Source organism: Sapajus apella, unplaced genomic scaffold, assembly GCF_009761245.1.
Source record: "Sapajus apella isolate SASKATOON/1434 unplaced genomic scaffold, GSC_monkey_1.0 scaffold48, whole genome shotgun sequence".
In the NCBI taxonomy this organism is placed as follows: Eukaryota; Metazoa; Chordata; class Mammalia; order Primates; family Cebidae; genus Sapajus; species Sapajus apella.
The window spans coordinates 12,867,729-12,890,956 of NW_022436988.1; the positions used below are offsets into that span (position 1 = coordinate 12,867,729).

General features: G+C 36.7%; 1 long non-coding RNA gene across 1 annotated transcript; it reads left to right on the plus strand.

Moving 5' to 3' along the window:
- The first annotated feature begins 2,513 nt into the window (after positions 1–2,513).
- LOC116525848 lies at positions 2,514–8,580 on the plus strand. The gene is made up of 3 exons (XR_004257851.1): positions 2,514–2,913; positions 6,395–6,545; positions 8,190–8,580. It is a non-coding gene; the product is annotated as an uncharacterized LOC116525848 (long non-coding RNA).
- Positions 8,581–23,228: the final 14,648 nt, after the last annotated feature.

The window sequence follows — 23,228 nt, forward strand, 5'->3', positions numbered from 1 at the left end:
GATCTAATGCCACCTCCTCTGCTGTTTCTTCTTAGATCAAACCAAGAAGTTAGCTCTTTTTCTCTTATGACCTTCAGCTCCTGGAGGACTCTGCACCATTCCTTGGTGTACACAAATATGCACTCCTCTGCTGTAGTTATTTCTCCTTCTTGACTGTAAGTTCCTTGATTAGTGGTACCATGCTTCTTTCTCACCCACAGTGCTGGCACATTGTGAGCAGATAGTAAGTGCTTGCCAAATAAATATACGAATAAAAAGGAAATTGCATGAAATACCCAAAGTAACCCCCACTTAGATAACTGTTACATGGAATTCTGGCATTAAAGGCCAAAATAATACTGATTACCATATAACAAATACAGTAATTTGACTAGATGCTTCTAGACTTTGGATACAATAACATGTGTTAGTGAGCAGTATAAATTGTTGGAATACAGTTAAAGACACTTAAATTGATGGGAAACTTGTAACTTAAAAACAATATGATTATTAATTTTAAAGTGAATGAAGACCATTTGCCCAGTGACTTCAGATTGTTATTCTACTGAGATTCAGATTTTGATAAAAATTTGTAATGAAGAGTCTGTATTCAATAGTTTCTCCCTTCTTTTCAAGCTATCTTCTTCAACCACTCCATTCTGTTTCCCGTTTGTAAAAATGATAATAAATTGCCATAATAATTATTCCTATATACACAGAGAGATCCACCTTATAACCTTCATTTTTCTCAATACAATTCGTCAGCCTGTCTTCCCAGCCAGTGTGCTTTGAGAGTGTGAGGTTCACTCGAACAGGTTTCTTTCTTTTGACATACATCTTAAAATGTCATTAATTAATTTATTGTGCAAACATGTAATGGAAATCCTGTCTTGTGTGAAGCACAGTGTTATAAAAAATTAATATGCTAAGGCCTCTGTCTTTACGATTCACATGGTTTTGCAGTGGATCAAGATGCCTAAACACAAGTTAAAGACAGATGCATGCAGAAAAGAGGCTTAGGTAAAGTGTCTATGAGTTCAGAAAGTGTTTGGATGGTTAAAAGATTGAGCTGTAATAAAACTGTCTTTTGACATGCTTGCTTTTATCTGATGGCCCCTATGAATCTGATCTTTTTTCCTTTTTGGTCTGTCTGCTAGAAATTTCAGAACCATTTTTTGTGGTCCACCTTTATCTGTAGTGTAATTTGACCTACAGTATAAATTTCATGCATAGATGGAAACCTGTACTTTTTCTTATTGTGCCACTTTAATTTTTTCTTTGTCTACTTTTTGGGTTGTATTTTTACTTTTGTTTTATGTATTTCTTCAAGCCAAGTAAAACACAAGTATATATATTTTAACGATGTGAAACATAAGTACTGACTAAAAATAATTCTGAAAAAGGCATACTAAAGACAGCTATAGAATCACTTGATTGCTTGACCATCTTCACTCTGAGAGAGAGAGATAGAGATAGAGAGAGAGAGAGAGTGTGTGTGTGTGTGTGTGTATGACTGTACAATTTACAAAAGAAAAAGTATAAAATCAAGTTCAATGGAGTCACAGTTCCACATGGATGAGGAGGCCTCACAATCATGGTGGAAGGTAAAAGTCATGTCTCACGTGGCAGACAAGAAAAGAGAACTTGTGCAGGAAAACTCCCTTTTATAAAACCATCAGATCTCGTGAGACTTATTCACTATCATTAGACTAGCAAGGAAAGGGCCCTCCCCCATGATTCAATTACCTCCCCCTGAGTCCCTCCCACAACACATGGGAATTGTGGGAGCTATAAGATGAGATTTGGGTGGGGACATATCCAAACCATATATTAATTTTGTATAAATTTAAGGGGTACAAGAGCAGTTCTGTTACATGTATAGATTCCATAGTGGTGAAGACTGGGCTTTTAGTGTAACCACCACCTGAAGAATATACATTGTATACATTAAATAATTCCTCATCCATCACCCCCTTTCATGCTCCCACCCTTCCAAGTCTCCAATATCTATTATTCCACGCTCCATGTCCATGTGTACCTATTATTTAGCTTCCACTTACAAGTGAGAACATGCAATACATGTCTGACTTATTTCACTTAAGATAATGGTTTGCAGTTCTATCCATGGTACTGCAAAAGACATGATTTCATTCTTTGTATGGCTAAATAGCCATTGTGTATATGTACCATATTTTCTTTATTTTTTTTTAACCTCTCCTTCCTTCCTTCCTTCCTTTCTTTCCTTTCTTTCTTTCTCTCTCTTTCTTTTCTCTCTCTCTCTCTCCCTCTTTCTTTCTTTCTTTCTTTTTTTCTTTTCTCTCTTTCTGAGATGACATCTCACTGTGTTACCCAGCTTGGTCTTGAACTTTCGAGCTCAATTGATCCTCCCACCTTGGCCTCCTAAACTGCTAGGATTACAGGTGTGAACCCTCATGCCCAGCCCCACATTTTCTTTATCATCAGTTTTATTCTATGGTGGTGGTTAATCTTGAGTGTCAATTTGATTGAAGGATGCTAATTATTTTTCCTGGGTGTGTCTGTGAGGGTGTTGCCACAGGAGATTATCATTTGTGTCAGTGGACTTGGAAAGGCAGATTTATCCTCAATCTGGGTGGGTACCATCTAATCAGATGCTAGTGTGGCTAGGATACAAGCAGGGAGAGGAACCTGGAAGTACTAGACTGGCTCAGTCTTCTGGCCTCCACCTTTCTTTCATGCTAGGTGCTTCCTGCCCTCAAATGAAGACTCCCAAGTTCTTCAGCTTTTGGACTCTCGGACTTACACCAATGATTTGCCAGGGACTATCAGGTCTTCCGCCCATAGACTGAAGGCTGCACTATTGGCTTTCCTACTGATGAGGTTGTGGGACTTGCACTGGCTTCCTGGCTCCTCAGCTTGCAGATGGCCTATTGTGAGACTTCACGTTGTGATTGTGTGAGTCAATTCTCCTAATAAACTCCCTTTCATATATGCATCTATTCTATTAGTTCTGTCCCTTAAGATAATTCTGACTGATACAGTTACCTGTCTTCTGTTGATGGATTTAGGCTGATTCCATACCTTTGTTATTGTGAATAGTGCTTCGATAAACATACAAGTGCAGGTATCTTTTTGATATAATGACTTCTTTTCCTTTGGGTAGATACCCGGTAGTGGGATTGCAGTATATAACAGTAGTCACATTTTTGGTTCTTTGAGAAATCTCCACACTGTTTTCCATAGAAGCTGTACTAATTTATATTCATTAAATTAAAATGATCATACTGCCCAAACCAATCCGCAGATTCAATGCAATTTCTATACAAATGCCAACATCATGTTTTTTACAGAATTAAGAAAAAAAATTCCCAAAATTGATATGAAAACATAAAATAGCTTGCATGAGAAATTATTTTTTCTGTCTTCATATCATTCAGTTGAAGATTTCAAAGGTTGTTAATTAGAGAATAAATACTTTTATAGCTCTATTCATGGTGTACTGATTCAGATAGCCTAATTTGAGTTGTTTGGTGTAATCATAAAGATATATTTGAATGAAAAGCAAAATAACCAATTATAGGCATAAAAACACTAAATATGCTGTCTATGCTCACTTTATTCCAGCACTCAAATACTGATCTGTATAAAGTTAAATTAATCAACAAAAAAGGTAATCTATGTAAAAGGAAAAGGTAATCTGTACAGATGTAACTTACATTAATGTCTCTTGGGTGAATCACTGAGTAAACAATGTTTTCTGAGCCCACATTAGAATTTAGACTACACTGGCTAGATGTTTTGCATACATTCTTCAATTTGATACTCAGATCAGTCTTAAAGGCATATATTATCCTTCTCATCTTAGAGAGAATAAACTGGGTTATAGTGAAGTTTGTAATAGGAATAGAAGCCCCGTTCTCAATGTTTTGCATGAGTTAATTCTTTAATCCTCTCATAAAACCAATGTGGCCAGATCTATTTATTTTTATTCTCATTTTATAAATGAAGAAATAAGGAACAGGGATGTTACATAAATCACCCCAGGCTATACAGTTAGTCATGAAGCCGGATTCAAACCCCAGCAGTCCGACTCCAGAGTGTTTACCCTGAGCAAAGTAATTTCCCCAAACTGATTTTATTAAACAAATGGCAGACACTCATGTTTGACACTAAAATTTATACCATGCTGTCTTAGAATTCAGTTCAAACTGCACGCCTACTGTCTACATCTTTTCTGTTGGTTTCAGACAGAATGCATTACTTCTTCTCCTGGGTTTCCCTAGAGATAGATAAGAAAATAGATAAGAGATACACAGATAGTTATAAAAAATAGAATAAATACAAATGTAGATAAACAGTACTTCCTTATTTTCTTTTATTATGTATATGTACCTTTTTAAAATAAGATTTCCTTCAATGTGGGGATTACTTAATAATGAAATCTCTCTTTTAAAATTAAATACATTTTCAAACCTGCATTATCTACACATGTATCCCAGAACTTAAAGTATAATAAATTTGAAAAAAATAAAAAATTAAAAAAATACAAATAAGTCAATGAGTGAATAAAATTAAAACTTCACAGCATATATATTTGACCCATTAAAATTTCATCAGTGCCTGAAATCCTGCAATAAAAGATTTGTTATTTTGGCTTAAATCCATTTGTCCCTTGGAAGGAAAAGATTCTGACAAGGATTGCTATATCAGTTCATATCTGTCTTTAATGTTTTAATATAAACACATTTACTAGGCCTTTTCCTGAGAATAATTTTGATGATGCAAAATACAGACAGAACTAGAACACACTATATCTTTTATAAGGTTACCAGAGATAACCATGGAAAGGAGTTAGGGACATTTGAGGTGGATACCAGAAAATTAATTTTGAAGACTAGAACTTTTGGGAGGAAATCTTGACTGTATTAACATTGCCAAATCTTATCCAAAGAAACATCATCTACAAATAAAATTCTTCTCTGAGTAAGGGAAATAAGGAATGACAAATCTGGGGGTGTTAGGTAGGTTAAAGTCAACAGACTCATAAGATTTCAAATTGTTATAACCTGTACTGTCCAAATGTGGCCTGGGCAAGAGAATCAGCTGGGGGCACTTGAAAAGAAAATCTTACCTGTGTCCCAACAAATTTCATTAGAATCTCTATATGATAAAAAAATAAAATATTCCCCCATGTGATTCTAACATAAGAGGTTTGGTGACAGAAGGCAGATGTTTACACACCAATGCTTTAGACTGAGCATCATCAACCTCTTATTGATAGTCTACCCAACATGGGCTGGGGGTGGATTAGTTCTTCAAATTTTTCCCCAACCTTCTAATGTCAATTTCAAGCCATCAAGACCCATGGTAGTGGTAGTGTTGGTGGTATATGTGGCACCAGGGCCAGCTTCATGGGCATGCAACCTGTGCATTCACATAGACCCACAGTCAGAAAGGTCCTGTGCATGGTCTAATGATCTACTGTCACTTTTTTTGGAATTCTTAATAATTTGGGAATTCTTAATAATTTTCACCCTCATTTTTTTTTGCATTAGGCCTCACAATTATATAATCTATATAGGGTGAAACTCATTAAAGGGAATGGGGGATAGGTGGAACATTGGTGGACAATAATCATTAGCAAATTTTTGATCCAATTAATTAGATAAATAATACAGTCACTAGTTAGGTGACTTATCCAGAGGATTCTTGAACAAGTCAATTCATTTATCAGACTTTATCTTGATCTCTAAAAAGAAAAGACAGTATTGGAGTAGATGGTCCTTAATGCCCTACCCAGTTCTGGTACTGTGGCAGAAATTGTTGTATGTTCAGCAAAACCGGTTTCCTTTTATTCCTCGACACACAGAAAGACTACATGTCCCAGATTCCCTTTCAGGTAAGTGTTGCCATGTGTATTAATTCACTGAGGCTGCTATAATGAAGTATCACAGACTAATACTATGTTATGCTGGAGAAATTTATTTTCTCACAATTTTGGAGACTAGATTTCTGAGACCAAGGTAGTAGAAGAGCTGGTTGATTTCTTGGGGTCTCTCTTCTTGGCTTGTAGATGGCTGACTTCTACATATGTCTTCACATGGTCTTTCCTCTGTACCCATCTGTGTCCAAATTTCTTCTTCTTCTTCTCAGGAGACCAGTTATATTGAATGAGATTCCATACTAATAACTTCTATTTTAGCTAATTACCTCTTTACAGGCCCTATCTGCAAGTACTATATGGTCACATTTTAAAGTACTGGGAGTTAGGATTTCAATGTATAAGCCTAGGGGAATAAAAGTCAACACAAGACATTATATAACGGAGTTTTGAACAATAAAATATGGGCAGGAGTCACAGATATCACTTTCAGTTCAATTCTACATATACATTAAATACACAGTTCTTTCCTTTAATTTCTTTTTCCCTTTCCAGATGACCAGGATAGAGACCACCTTCTGTGCAATCTTGGAAGCCATGGGGTAAAGCCACACAATGGAAGGATCCTGGATCCCTGAGTCACTACTTGGAGAAGAGCCACTCTACCAGAAATGTCCACACAGGAATACAATATGAATAAGAAAAAGTAATTATTGTTTTAGGCTCTGCAATTTGGGGGTTTATCTCTTATAATAGCTAGTACTATTATAACTAAAATAGTCAATGAGGATTCAGAGAAATCAAGATATCATATTTGCTTTACCTCAGGTAAGCAATTACTAGTTAATAAGCATCTATCAGTCTTCAGATCTGTGCTCGGTGATATAAATTTTAAAGAAATAAAAATCATAGTGTCTGATTTCAATATTGCTAGTAGGGCACAGACCACAAAGACACCACTAAATGCTGAAGTGTAGAGAAGTACCTCTATTTGACAGTTTTTTAAAATAGTTGATCTATGAAGGCTGAAGGATGAGCCATGAAAGACTTCTTTTGATGAATTGGACTTTAACCTTCAAGGAAGCCTGCGAGGTATTTAGATAAGTGATAGGTATCCCAGCAGGGAGGATGGTCATGAGCAGAAAGTCAAGGAAAAAAAAGCCAGGCATCAGTGGGAAAATGTGAAAATTCCGCCCAACAGAAGCAGAGAATCCTGCTGAGGAATGCTGGGTAATAAAGAAAAGCACCAAGCCCCAGCCAGACTCAGGACAGCCTAGGGAGCTAGATAATTATTTTAAGCTGGTTTACTTCAGTACAATCCAGCCTCCAACTTGATTGGGAAAATCCTTCAGAAAATTCTTGTGTCTGTTTCTTCGAACTTTTACTTGGTGCCTTTTTTCCTTAAGCAATTCTTTTCTAGAGTCTGTGAACAGACACTAAGAGAAAGTCATAAGGCACGTCCCCCTTTCCCCCTCCAAAAATGGCTTATTACCTCACTTGTCTTGTTTTTATTATTTTTATTCTACTGTAAGTCTAGTTTCTCACTCACATTTTATCTTAAGGGTTTTACAAAACTTTTTCTTACTAGAAGTGAATCCCTCCCTTTACTCACAGATAATGTAACAGGGATGAATTTTGAATTCTTAAATAAAATATTGTCATCATCATCATCACTCCTTCCTTCCATTGGTTGCTACTTTAATTCTCTTGCTTCCCTCTTCTGTGGGCCATTTGTTAGAAGACTCCAGCCAGCATTTCCTACAGCACTCAGTAATGCCACAGTAATAGTTTTTCCATTGAAAATACCACAAGTACAATATTTCCAATGGAAAAACCGCAAAAACAGTGTTTCCACTGAGCATACCACAAGAAGAGTGCTTTTGTGGTATCTAAATTTTGAGATGAACTCCTAATGCTCATCTTGGATTCATTATAACTACAGCCCCTACTCTCTGGAAAGCACTGAAACAGGGATGGAATTTTTATTTGTAGTTAAAAAAAATTCAATAAAAATAAAAGTTGGAGGATGCCAAGACAATTTTGCACTTGCTTATGTGAGTAAAATATAAATAGATTTAGCAAGTAAAAAAATGGGGGAAAAAACTTTATAAAAATGTGCAGAGAGGCTTAACAGCTGGCACAGCAAGGATATGTGTATGTGTGTGTGCGTGTGAGAGATAACATTTAAAACAGCTCAGCAGCTGGGAAAGCAACAACCTGTAAAAACACTTAACATTTACAGCCACTCAGTGGCTGGAAAACCAACTTCTCATAAAATCGATTTAACATTTTTGTCGCTGGTGAAGACATTTAATGCATACATGTTTATATATCTCTGTTTATACTGCAGCCCCATGGACTTCAGTGAATTTTGACAGCCATAAACTGGAAGAGAACATTTGAAACTATGGAGGGCAGATAATATTTTTGCACCGCTGACCATAACAATTATTGTCAACACATATAGAATTCTTTTAGATTTGTTGGTAAGTGTGCCTAGAGTCCAATCAATTATACTCTCTTTATTAACTTGTGTATTTGTACCATCTCACTGATCTGTAGTGCCCTACTTTAAAAAGTCATTTTAAAAAATTTTCATTTGAAAGCATTCTCTTATTTTCCAGGAGTTTAAGAGTAAGCCTCTTAGATACTGATCTGCCTGCAGTTTGGCAAACAAAGTTATCCGTCAGGATAGTCCAATTTTTTCATTTCCCTTGTTATATCTTAAATCAATTCAGTTAAAGAGGGTTACAATTTTCTATTTTTTTTTCTTTCAGTTGGTTTGGTTTAGTTTTGTTTCTTCTCTGGTTAGTTCCAGGTAATGAATTCAATTACCAACTGGTCAAAGAGAATTCCTTTTTTAGTTGGAGGTTGGGGGTGGATAATTTTAAAAAATAAATGGAATTTTAAAAAGTGTTCTTAATATCTCCAAAGTTAATAATCCACTGAAAAAATGCTAAAATGCTAACACGTAGCCCACTAATTTAATGATATGTGACCATGGAGATGGAAAAGTCACATCTTGAATGCTCAAGATTCTATTTTTAGAATATAAATCATCATGCCTGTTATTTACCCACCCCTCCAGATCGTTCTGAGACTCAAATGATATACTATGTGGAAATATGTTCAGTTGATGGTAAAGTACTAGCCATAAAATCTTATTGTAAAAATTAATAATAAAACTCTAACTCTCAAGCTTCACACATCGAAAACTTTAGCACATTTTATGTAACACTTAATTGAAATTATAATTATGCATTTTTCTAGACTCCCATTAAGTGATCATTTTTGTATCCCTTTGGAGGATGAAAGTTAGAGAAACTGGAAAATGAAGAGATAGATAATATATTAGGTTGGTACAAACATAATTGCAGGTTTTGCCATATTAAAAGTAATGGCAAAACTCGCAATTCCGTTTGCACCAACCTAATACATGAACATAAAATGATTCACTCTGAATCCAGGTGAGCCTTTTCATCTGCTTCCTTCTCTAATCAGAGCCCACCTCTGTCCATATGGAAAATTGCTCATTAACCTATTTGACAAGTATTTCATTTAACTTAAAGTTTAAATCTTTTTTGTAGTTTGAAGAAAAGACTCATGTTTATTTGCATCAGTGTTTTCTAAAAGCAACACTGAGAGGAGTTAGATACTACACTATTGTAACATTTCACTATGGTGGAACAAATATGATGGAGCTGCTGCTGCTGCTCCTCCTTCCTCCTCCCCCTCCTCCTCCTCCTCCCCCCCCTCCTCCTTTTCCTCTTTCTCCTTCTCTTTCTTCCAAGGATAGAACTAGACCAAAAAAAAAAAAAAAAAAAAAAGGACTGTACACACCTTTCCCCCTACAACTCACGAAATGAAACCCAAATGACATTGTTATATTTAGCGTCATAATCTTCCCCTAACCCTTAACAGATAAAGAAACAAAGAATTGAGAGAATTGAAATTTCAATTATAACAATTCCTTGAATTTCTAGGCCACTGATTTGTCCAGATTAAAAAACAATAATAACTCATTAATGTTTAAAATATAATAGACACTAAGTCTAGAACCTCTAATTCTAGCCAGGCATGTCCAAATCCATCCCTCTTTCATTGGCTTTATAACTGAATTAGGCTCAAATGGTACTACAAATAAAACATGAAAAGGAAAATAAAAGTTGTAAAATGTTAGTGTTTTGGTTACTCTTTCTCTATAGAAACCTTAATCAATTCTAACAGAGTGGAAATAAAATCAAGATTTGGGGAGGGCTGTTATTGAACTTGTCCATAACTTCATAAAGATACATATTGTTTGTTCAAGAATAGGAATTCAGTTAAATATCTTATCAAGAAAAGAGCAAACATTAATTCCTTAGTGTTGAAGCCTGGATATTTCAACCTCATAGAAAATAATGACAAAAAGAATAATGTTTTTAAAAGTTTAAACTGGGAGGGTGTGAGCTAATGCCACAAAAAGTCTTAACTAATGCCTGGATTTTAGGTCCCTAGGCAGAGCTTCCACTGGGCCCAAACTGCTGTCCTTTCCTCCCTCCCTGGCGATATCCAAATAGTGCAGGTTAACTACAGACCCCAGCATTGAGCAGTCATCCTTCCTGTGCGTAAGCTGCAAGACCTTTGATAATAAAGAGACATCCAGCCCTGTGTGGTGGCTCACACCTGTAATCCTAGCACTTTGGGAGTCCGAGGTGGGCAGATCACTCGAGGTCAGGAGTTTGAGACCAGCCTGGCTAACATGGTGAAACCCAGTCTCCATTGAAAAAAAAAAATACAAAAATTAACCAGAAACCAGTTGAACCTGGGAGCCTAAGGTTGGAGTGAGCTCAGATTGTGCCACTGCACTCCAGCCTGGGCAACAGAGTGAGACTCTGTCTAAAAAAAAAAAAAAAAAAAAAAAAAAATAGAAGAGACATCCAAAGCTCAAAAATTGTAAGCAAGAAAAATCAAGAACTACTATGGCAGAATCAGAAGGAAATGAGAACAGAGAATCAGTAATGCAACTGGCCCTGGCTTCTCCCCATTCCACTGCTACTAAAGTCAAAGAGAGCTGCCTTTAGACACATGAACGCATTAGGTAATGGGTTAATTACACTTAGCTTCCTAGATAGATATTATAAAACAGCATATTTTTAAAGGAGCTAAATTTAAAAGGTAGAGGAGTAGGAAGATAGTTATATCCTCTTATTGATACTTCCATGATTTAAGGGAAAATAAAACTATCATTATAGGCAGGATATAAGTAATCCATATTTGCTAATGATTTATAATTATTTTAATATCTTACATCTCAAAGCATTCAAAATGTCTAAATGTGGCTGGTGGTGGTGGCTCATGCCTGTAATCCCAGCACTTTGAGAGGCCAAAGCAGGTGGATCACTTGAGGTCAGGTGTTCAAAACCAGCCTGGAAAACCTGGTGAAACCCCATCTCTACTAAAAATACACACACACACACACACACACACACACACACACACACACACACAATTAGCCTGATGTGTTGGTGGGTACCTGCAATTCCAGCTACTCAGGAGTCTGGGGCAGGAAAATCGCTTGAACCTGGGAGGTGGAGGTTGCAGTGAGCTGAGATTGCACTACTGCACTCCATCCTGGGTGACAGAATGAGACTCTGTCTCAAAAATTAAAAAAATAAATATTCTAAATGATAAATGAAATGTTATAATGTTATTGAACAAAACAGGTAATGTTTCCACTTCACGGGTTCTTAATTCATGCATGTTTTTACTACTGGCCAAAAATTTTAAAATAAGTGAAGTGCAGAGATGAAAGCAATTGACAGTATAAAAATATGAGGATAAGAAACAGCAAGAGACTTCAGTAAAGATACATTTGGATCTTGCAGAGAAAAAAAGAACTGAAAAAAAAAAAAGGAAGAAAAGGGCAGGGGAGAGCAGAGGAGAAACTTCTGGAAAAAGATACTCTCTTGGCAAGATGAATGGAAAATAAAACTGCAGAATGAAAGACTGCTTAAAGAGCAGTTCCTAATCTTCTGCCAACACAGGCTAATTTGTATTTCTGGAACTAGCAGAAAGGATGTCAGCTGAAGCTCATGTTAGAGTCACCTTGCAGCAAATGTTACACTGCACATGTGCAGTCAGAAGAGAGTGGGATGAATTTAGGTTTCACAGAGTGAAGAATGACTTCAGGAACTCCAAACATCCCATTCCTGAGCTTCGACTTCAGAACATATGCTCTCCCTTTCTAATTGCACATAGGAAATAAAGAGAACAGGGTCTGGGCTGCCAATTAAAATCCAAATTTGGCTCCACGTGAAGAGAAATAGCAATCATTCAGCTGTAAATGCTTCTTTAATGAGGTATGAAGAACTAAGCTTGTCACCAAGAAACAATTTTTAGTGGAGAATTCTAAGAATTAAAAGAGGTGAACAAGCTATGCACACTTCAGATTACCATTCTCACTCTTCAATTTGTTTTGGTTACTGTGAACAGGAATCAGTTTGGTCTCTTCTTTTTCCACATAGTTTTCCATGTCATGATGATGACTATTAGATTGCAGATCCCTAGAAAGTGACTCTTCCTTTAATCCTTCTTTCCTTCTTTTGCCTTTCCTTATAGCCTTCTTCTTTCTCTGCCCTTCTTTACAGGTTTCTTGTAAACTCCATTGAAAGTATAGAAAAAACACTTTGCTGAATTTTCACAAACTAAGCCTGTAAGCATAATCAGCACTCAGATCACAAGGTAGGAAATTTATAACATTGCAGAAGGTAGGGATGTCCCCTTCCAGTTACTACCAAAGGTCAACATTGTTCAGAGTTATAATAACCTAGATTAAATTTGCCTACATTTGAACATTATGGAATGAGAAACATCTAGTCTATTATCTTTTGGGTTTGGCTTCGTTTTGCCTGGCATTATGTTTTGCCTGGCAATACTACATGTTGCTGCCTGTCACAATAGTTTGTTCATGCTTATTCATGCTTATTCTTTCTTCATTGTATGGATATATAGCAATTTTATTTATAGGCTCTTCCATTAATGAAAATTATCATGTACATATTTTGGGGAACATGTGTATGTACTTCTTTTGGGTATATGCCTAGAGAAATATAATTGCTGGATTATAAAATATAATTTTCTCAGCTTTAATAACCATTGGAATGCCCTCTTTGTCAAGTTCTCCTTCAAACTTTATGCTCATTTTTTTTTTGCCCTTTGACTCTCTTAATGGTTTATTTTGAATGAACAGATTCGTAGTCAAATGTAGGTTGATTTAACCACCTTTCCCTCTTTTATGGTTAAGGAGCTTTTTGGGTCTGATTTTCAAAAGCTTTGTCAACTTGAAGACCATAAAAATGCCTTCCTATTTCTTCTTCTAGAAGCTTTATTTAGTTGTAGATTTAGATCTACATTCCACCTAGAATTGACTTTTGCGTACAGTGTGAGGTAGAGGGTGGAGGAGGGACAACTGCATTCACATAGTTAATTAGCTAGACAGAGAAACGAGACATGACAGAACTCTTTACTCCAGGGAATTCTTGCAAACCAATTTCTCTCAAAAAATGCTTCCTTTATCTGTGAGTACCCCTACTATCAAGATAATAGATTTCTCACCAGGGCAAGCAGCTCCTGTATCAAAAAATTAGTTTCCTTATCTAGACTTACTTCAAGCCTGACTTTGTGATGACCAATCCTAAACTACTACAAAACTGATTTTTCCTAATCTCAGTCAGTTCCTAGCCTTGAAGGATCTTACTTTAACCACTTAGGCCCAAATGCAAAGCCTCGTACAGTTTTCTCTGACTTTTGTCAAACAGAATCTGGTAAACTTTGCTCAATCAACAAGTTTTGTGGTGGTCTTTTCAGGAGTTGACAACAGAGAAGCAAGATGCTTATCTACTTAGAATACCAAATCGATGTAGGCCCAATAACTGAAAAGGCCACTCTTTCTAAACTCTACTGCAGTCTCTCGTTTGTAAGAAATCAAACAACTAAACATGTGTGTTCTTTTTATAGGCTTCTGATTTTGTTCTGTTTGTCTACCTTATACCAATACCACACTTTCAAAAACGTTGCAGCATTATTACTCTTAATACCTGAAACTATCCATCCCCAACTTAGTTGTTATTCTTTGAGATTTTCTTGATTATTTTTGGTCCCTTGCATATCCAAATACATTTTGGAATTGGCTTACCAGTTTCCAGAAAGCACCTCAAGTGATTGCATTCCACCTATTGATCAGTTTAGGATGAATTGTAAACTATTGACTCTTCCAAATATGTATGCATTGATTTAGGTCTTCTTTATTTCTCTCCCTAACATTTTGCAGTTTTCTATATAGGTATTTTATATATTATTCCTAAATATTTTGTTTTGGTTCAATTATAAATGGTATCTTTTTAATTCTATTTACTTGTTGTATCCAGAGGCCTTGATAAAATAGCTTCTTAATGTGAATTCTTTATCTACAGATTTTTATGTACTGTCTACTTACACAATCATGACCTTGCAAATAAAGACAATCTTCTTTTTCTTCAGATTTCCTGTATGTGCGTGTAAAAACTTTTTGTTGGTAAAGTGGCATTTTTTCTTATTGCAGTAGGTTTGATCAATGTGTTTTGGGTAATCTGTTTTGGAATTTACAGTTGACAGAGGCAAGGTTTATCTAGTTCCTTTGAACTTCCGTTTATAAACTCTGGGATTAGAAACAGAAGACCTGAGTTCAAGTTTGTTATAAGATAATTTTCAGAAGGATAAAATTATGATTCTCATAAAACTATACAATAAATATGTGTGTCAATTTTTGTAACTCATTAATGAAGAAACTCACAGGATGTTAAAATTAGTCCAAAAGAAAATCTAAACACAGATGCAAATACAGGTAATCACAAGTTCTGAAAAAAATTTGCTAATAGATGCAAAATGGATCACTACCAGTAAAAACATATACTATTTGAAATACCTATTCTACAGGGTAGAAATCAATTATAAATCTTCCAGACACAATTCACTTGCCTGTCAACACAAAGGAAACATTTGTGTTCCTTTCAGTTTTCCATAATTTACAGAATTAGAAAGTGGCTGAGTCGATAAAAGGCTCACTCACACTCCTATACAATAATCACTCAACATGTCTTTGAAAGGACACCTACAGATCACATGTCCACTTTCAAATCAATTATGGTTGTTCCTGACAAATATAAATAATATATGATTTGCAGTGTAAATTAACTTATTTCAGGTCTCCATTTGGCTGCCTCATGTTTCTCATTACAGCTTTCTCAAGTCCATAAAAATTCTCCTTTAGTGTTTGCAGTTCTTACTGTCTTTGTCCATACAGAAGCATCTTTGAGTAACAAATGAAGAATAGTTCCTAAGGAGTAAGGCATGATTAATAAAATTAATGCGTATTGAGAGTGATTATGACCCAACCATTGTGTTAGGGTTCCTACACATGCTATTTAATTTAATATAATTCTTATAAAAAATCCTATATTTTTCTTCAATGTAAAGAAGGAAAAACTAAAGATCAGCAAGTTTAAGTATTTACTATGAAATTATAAGTAGTAGAGTTGTTTTATAAATCAAGGCTATACAATGTCAAAGTTCATTTCATTTCCCCGTGCAAAGCACAGGGAAACTAAAAGAAGGTGAATACATAAATATTGAATGTCCTTATGCACTTTCAATTAAAGCAAATTAAACCAACCTAAGCACCTTCTATTTACTTCTTGAAAATAACACATATACCTTTTGAAATTCCAAGTCACTATGGTAAATGACCTTAAATTGCCAAAAGGAGATCTAGTGGAGCCAAATCCTGCAGAATCTTTCTTTGCCTTCTCATTATCAGGAATGCAGCTTATTCTCAATAAGTGTATTTCTGATGTAATCATTAAGTTGAAAAAACATGTCTCTAGTAATCATTTGCTAATATACTGATTCCCAACTTATTCTGTTGGTTTAAATAGAACTTTATTTCTTAATATATATTAGCTACAGAAATCTGCATCGACATATGAAAGAGCTATGCTAGCAAAACAATGATCAGAGTTAAAATATTACAGTGATTTATTTTAATATTTCTGCCACTTTGGCTTATAAATGTCTGTAGTGATTCTGTAATGAATTCTAGAAGATGGTTTTATAGAGATCTAGACCTACAGGTATAGATATAGATATATACACACAAAGTCCTGTATATTGACATATACACATACATATATACATATAAGATTACAGGTTATCTTAGAATTCTATAGAATGTCTTCACTTCTTCAGTCAGTACCAGTCATTTTTATAAGGATTCTAGATGTCAAGTTAAAAGTTCTACTTTTATTTTTATTTCCATGAAGAATAATAAAGTAAATGTAAATATCTTCTCCACTTGACTAAATAAATTACTGTCCAAATGAGAAACAAAAGGCAGCTAGTTGATGGACATTGTCCCCATTATTTAATGGTGTGGGAACTTCATAATAATCATAATAGGCTCATAGACTATGATGATAAAAGATACCATAAATATCATACAAATTATTTTATACTGCATATTCCTTCTGGATCATAAGAGCAGCTTGTGGCCAGGCACAGTGGTGGCTCACATCTATAATCCCAGCACTTTGGGAGGTCGAGGCAGGTGGATCACTTGAGGTCAGGAGGAGTCCAAGACCATCCTGCCCAACATGGTGAAACCCCATTTCTACTAAAAAATATTTAAAAATTAGCTGGGTGTGGTGGTGAGTGCCTATAATCCCAGCTACTCGGTAGGCTGAGGCAGGAGAATCACTTGAATCCAGGAGGTAGAGGTTGTAGTGAGCTGAGATCACACCACTGCACTCCAGCCTGGGCAATAGACCAAGACTTTGGCTCAAAAAAAAAAAAAAAAAAGCAGCTTGTAACCTCTAAAGCAGCAGCACAGGCTGTACCAGGGCCTCTATGAACAATGGCTGGAGCTGGAGTGGCTGGGATGCAGAAAGCAGTGTCCTGAGGCTGCACAGGGAAGCAGGACCCTTGCCTGGCCAATGAAACCATTCTTCCCTCTTAGGCATCTGGGCTTGTGATGGGAGAGGCTGATGCAATGGTCTCTGAAATGCCTTTGATGCCTTCTGCCCATTGCCTTGACTATCAGCATTTGTCTTCCTTTTAGCTATAGAAATCTTTGTAGCCAGTTGGAATTTTCTCCCCTGAAAGTTGGGTTTTCTTTTCTACCACATGACCAGGCTGAAAATTTTCCCAACTTTAATACTGTGCTTCCCTTTTAAATATAAATTCCAGTTTGGGGTCATTTTTTTGCCCATGCATATGAGAATAGGTTGTTGAAGCAGCCGGCCACATCTTGAATGCTTTGCCGCTTAGAAATTTCTTATTTCCAGATACTCTAAATCATCACTTTCAAGTTCCAAGCTACACAGATCCCTAGAGCAGGACCACAATGCAGCCAACCTCTTCGCTAATGCATAACAAAAGTGATCTTTGCACCAGTACCCAATAAGTTTCTCATCTCCATCTCAGACCTTTTCAGCTTGAACTTAATTGTCCTTATTACTAGCAGCATTTTGGTCACAACAATTTAACAAGTCTCTAGGAAGTTCCAAATTTTTCCTCATCTTTCTATCTCCTGCCTATTACCCAGTTCCAAAGCCACTTCTACATTTTCAGATATCATTATAGCAATGCCCCACTCCTTGATACCAGTTCTCTATATTAGTCCACTCTCATCTTGCTATAAAGAAATACCTGAGACAGGGTAATTTATAAAGAAAAGAGATTTAATTGGCTCATGGTTCTTCAGGCTGTACAGGAAGCATGATACTGGAGTTTACTCAGCTCCTGGGGACAGGAGGCTCAGGAAACTTATAATCATGGCAGAAGACAAAGAGTCTTCACACAGCCAGAGAAGGAGAAAGAGAGAGATGGGAGAAGTGACACACACCTTTAAACAACCAGATCACATGAGAACTCTATCAAAAGAACAGCACCAAAGGGATGGCTCTAAATCGTTCAGGAAAACTCCACCCCCATGATCCAATCACCTCCTACCAGGCCCCTCCTCCAATATTGGAGATTATAATTTGACATGAGATTTGAGCAGGGGTACATCCAGACCATATTAATTGGCTCTCTTTTATAGTAATTAAGAGAAACAAAAGATGAATCTTATATTCCTTCATTTATTTCCTTTCCAGTTCCCTTCATTTCTTTCTGCAGGTTGAAGTTTCAGTCTGGTATCATATTTCTTCTGCTTATGGAAACTTTTTTAAGATTCAATAAGGTTTCATCATAATAAAGTCTGTTCTGTTTTTGTTTGAGAAAATAATTATTTCTCCCAATATTAAAAAGATACTTTTTCTAGGTAAAGAATTCTTGGTTGACAAGTTTGTTTATTGCCTGTGTGTACTTTAAAAATATGACTTTGTTGTCTTCTACCTTTCACAACTTCTAATGAGAAGTCTAATTTATTTAAAGTTTATTTAACTGTTTAATGTCTCATTTTTCTTCAAATATCTTCAGGGTTTTCCCTTTATATTTAATTTTTGCAGTCTCAATATGATATGCTTAGGAGTGTGTGTGTGTGTGTGTGTGTGTGTGTGTGTGTGAATACACACATACACATCTCTCTCTCTTTCTCACTCCCTTTACAATTTTATTCTGGTTGGTGTTTCCTGAGCTTCTTGGATCTGTTTTGGTGCCTATTTATTTTAGAAAATTCTCAGCCATTATTTCTTTACAAATAATCTAATGTCCCATTTTCTTGATTGCTTTCTCCTTGGATTTTGATTATGTGTATGTTTCATCATTTGATATTACCACACAGCTGTTTTATAATCTATTCTGTTTTCTTTTATCTATGTATTTTCTACTCATCAAATCTATCTTTTCTTTTTGTATTTCAGTTTTGGAAATTTCTCCTGACCTGTCTTCAGGTTCACTGATTCTGTTCTTGACTATGTAGAGTCTACTGGTGAACCTGTCTATACTGAATATAAAAGTATTCCCCACTCAGTTCATGTTATTCCTGTTATCTTGGAATGTGACCTTATCTGGAAATACTGTTGCTATAGATCTGATTCATTAAGGTAAAGTCAATCTGAAGTAAGTTGGGTCTTTAGTCTGATATGACTGGCCTACTTATAAGAAGAGGTGAAGAGACAGATACCCACAGAAAGGAGAGCACCAAGTAAAAACAAGAAGGCACACAGGAAGATTGCCATCTGACAACAGAGACAGAGATTGAAGTTATTCCTTTACAAGCCAAGAAACACCAATGATGGCATGCTACCATGTCAGCATGCATGCAAGAATGTCATGTAGAAGAAGATGGAGTCAGATATTGGAGTCATGTGTCTATAAGTCAAAGAACACCAAGGATGATGGCAACCCCCAGAAGTTAAGAGAGCCATAGAACAGATTCTTCTGAGTCCCCAAGTAAAACAATATCTCTGCAGACACTTGATTTTTGGACTTCGGTTTTTGGACATCTAAGGAATGACCTTGATGATAACCTTGCCCAACTTACTATATGATAAAATCAAACTCCTTAGCATGACATAACAATTTCTTTCAGGTATTCCGCCTATATAGATTCCACTCATGTCTATGCTACTTCCTGCCTTGAATTTATATCCAAATACCAAACAAATTTTAGTCTTTCCCATCCCTTGACACAAACACATATACACATCTCACATGTTTATTAGCAATATTTTTTTCCTTTGCTTACGTCACTTTTAACCACGGAAATTTCTCAGTGCTTTACTCTTTCTCTTGTTTTTGAGACAGGATCTTGCTCTATTGTACAGGCTGAGCAGAATAATCATAGCTCACTGCAGCCTCAATCTCCTGGGCTCAAGCAATTGTCTGGCCTCAACCTCCTGAGTAACTGGGACTACAGACATGCACCACCATATTGCTGTTTGTGTGTGTGTAGCCCCTACATAGCATTTTGATATTTGACCTTTACACCTCTCCTGCTCCCTTTCTAGATTAAATGTACTTCTCAAGAACAAGGATGTTTCTTCTTCCGCCTCTGCCTGCCTTGAGACAGAGTCTTGCTCCGTCAGCCAGGCTAGAGTGCAGTGGTGCAATCATGGCTAACTGCAGCCTCAAACTCCTTGGATCAAGTGATCATCCCATCTCGTTTCCCAGATAGCTGGTACTCTAGGTATAAACTACCATGCCTACTCGACTAATTTTTAAAAAATATTTTTGTAGAGATGGGGTCTCATTATGTAGCCCATGCTGAAAGAATTAGATTATTTCTGATTTAATCTTTATCATCTCCAAGCCTACCATGGTACTTATAGTAAAAACTCAGCAGATTTTTGTGGCTGAATGAAGCAACTTTGGCAGCTTTTGAATATTTCTAGGGTAGTCATCCTGCTTGCCTGATCAGATTCTATCCAACCTGGTCTCATATTCCCAGGATTTCTTTGGCCTTCTGCCAGTCCCAGAGTGCTGGATCCTAGAGGGGTCCTTTTCTGTATTCCAACTTAGAATTATCTTTCTTTTCCATGTCTCTAGAGTCTAGAAATTTCTGAAAATCTGTGCTTTTTTTTTTTGACAGAATTTCTCTCATGATCTCAGTTTATAACTGTCCCTCCAGGGCCATACACCATGATTAGGTGCTCTTTGTTTTCAACATCTGCCACAGTACTAGAGCTTCTGATCCTTGCTGAGTTTTGGCTTCTTTTGTTCCCTGCCCTCTCTTCCCAATGCCATCAGCACTGCAGTCATTTTCCTGCCATCCCAGTAGTTTCCTGCTAACATTCATAGCTTGATTCTCTGCTCCTCTAGGATTGCCACGTGTATTAATTCATTTTCACACTGCCAATAAAGACATACCTGGGTAAGTCTTTATAAAAGACAGAGGCTTAATGGACTCACAGTCCCACATGGCTGGGGAGTCCTCACAATCACGGCAGAAGGTAAAAGGCATGTCTCACATGGTGGCAGAAAAGAGAAGAGACCTTGTGCAGGGAAACTCTGCTTTATCAAACCATCAGATCTCGTGAGAGTTACTCACTATCACCGGAATAGTATGGGAAAAACCCGCCCCCATGATTCATTTGCCTCCCACCAGTTTCCTTCTACAACAGATGGAAACTGTGGGAGTTACAATTCAAGATGAGATTTGGGTGGGACACAATCAAACCATATCACCACGTGACTGGCATCAGACTGCCACACATGGAGCTAATCCTGGATGCCATGCCCATTTAGGCACTCTTAGCAGACAGTGTGAAAAACCACATCTTCTGTACCTGTCATCAACCAAACTTTTTCTAATTTAAGAGTTGTGATAGCTTTTGGAGGCCTTTATCTGTTCTAACTTCCCACAGAAAACCTTCAGCATTGCCAAACAAGTCTGCCTCAACCATAAATTACACTTAGCATTATCGACATAACCCTGGCTAAATCAGCATAGGTAGACACTTGAAAAATAAATTGGTTTTACATCTGGATTTGCTCTGAGAGTATGGGCAGCTTTTTTTTGCAATCTGCTTGTGTTCTACTTTTCCAAGTTGCAGGAATGTAAAACTGTGGTCACTTTTACTGACTAGTTTATGTGGGTGGTAATTAGTCTTCCTGTGGAAGTAGTTTGTCTGGCTTAGAATCTGGGTGAGAGATGAATTTCCAAAATTAATTAATCTTCTGAACATTCTTGTTATAATATTATGAGTTCTAAAATTTTTAACAACCAGCCCATATGTTAGGAAAAATAATATCTTTTAGGACTAATCTATTTCTACCACAAGAGATATCTTAAAAGATACATTGAACATTTATTACTTATTTATAAAATACCTGCAAAAAATAACTTTAACATTTAATCCATATGTGAATAGTACTATTTCTTAGTATGATTATTCCATCCTGTTTCCAGACAATTTAAATGTTGGTTAATAGTTTCTTTTTACTAGATCTTCAGTATTTCACCTTCATTAAAGAAAGAAATACCTAACATACATAATAAAAGTTATGTGTTCTAGAAGCTTGTTTTTGTCCACTCCTCATTTTGTATCCACCTGTAACATGTGTTCTTTTGGGCAACTATGATCAACATTCTCTGATTGCCTTTGGTGAAACAGACTCTTACCAGGGAGACCAACTTGCCCCACATACAAGTTTTCATAGCTCAATTTACCAAAGAATTTTAATATCATGATTATGCAACACAGTCTGTGATCTTCTCAGAGTCATGAGATTTCACAGCCTGAAGAAACCCTCAAGATCGCTAACACGCTATCCATTTCTTAGATCAAGACATTCAGGAAGGTGAAGTGACTTGCTCAGTAAGGTGGAAGCAGAATAAGAACTTTTCTCAGGACCAGGCATGGTGGCTTATGCCTGTAATTGCAACACTTTGGGAGTCAGTGGTGGGAGGATCACTTGAGACTAGGAGTTCAAGACCATCCTGGGCAACACAGGGAGACCCCATCTTTACAAAAAAATAAAAACAGTAGCCAGGTGTGATGGTGCATATCCAGGTGTGGTAATGTGTACCCAGGTGTGGTGATGGATACCTGTAGTTTTTGCTACTCAGAAGGCCAAAGTGGGAAAATTGCTTGAGCCCAGGGTGTTGAGGCTGCCGTGAACCACGATCACGCAACTGCGCTCCAGCCTAGGCAACAGAGCGAGACCCTCTCTCAAAAAACAAAGAACATTTCTCAGATCTCCTGATCCACTTACATCCCCTGTAATTCATTTATTTTTTTATCCATTCACTTTTCTATGCAAATACTAAGTACTACTTCATGAAGTGGACCCTTTCAGAGCTATGAAAAGATGAGCAAGAGAGATGTGGCTCCTGCTTTCATTACCTGTGCATTCTAGTTAATTCAGCTAAACACCCAATGTTAGTTTCTTCATCAATCACAATAGAAATGTAGATGTATAATACATGATGAGGTTAATGACTTTTAAGCATTCTTATAGCACAGATAAGGATCCACTCAGAACTATTGCCTTTTGTGAATACATTGCCCTCACTCCTTCTAAAACCTAACAGTCTCTCTCCATCTTCAGATTCTAACCTTGAATTATATCCCCCATTATACCATAGCTTCCAACTAACATGTAACTCTCTCATCTAATTAAAAACTTATTCAGGACAAGGACTACCATATTCCTGGTCCAAACAGTCATGACAAGTAAACAAGAATATTTTCTTCAGGGAAGAACATTCACCTCCCTTTATACAGTGGTTCTCAGCAGGTGGGCAATTTTGCCCTGTAAGAGACACTTAGCAATGTCTGGAAACATTTTGGGTTGTTACAACTTGGGGAGGGTGCTACTGGCATCTGGCGAGGGGAGACCAGGGATGCTGCTGAACATTCTACAATGCACAGGACAGCCTTCCTCCCTGCAACGAAGAATCATGCGACCACAAATATCAGTTCTGTCC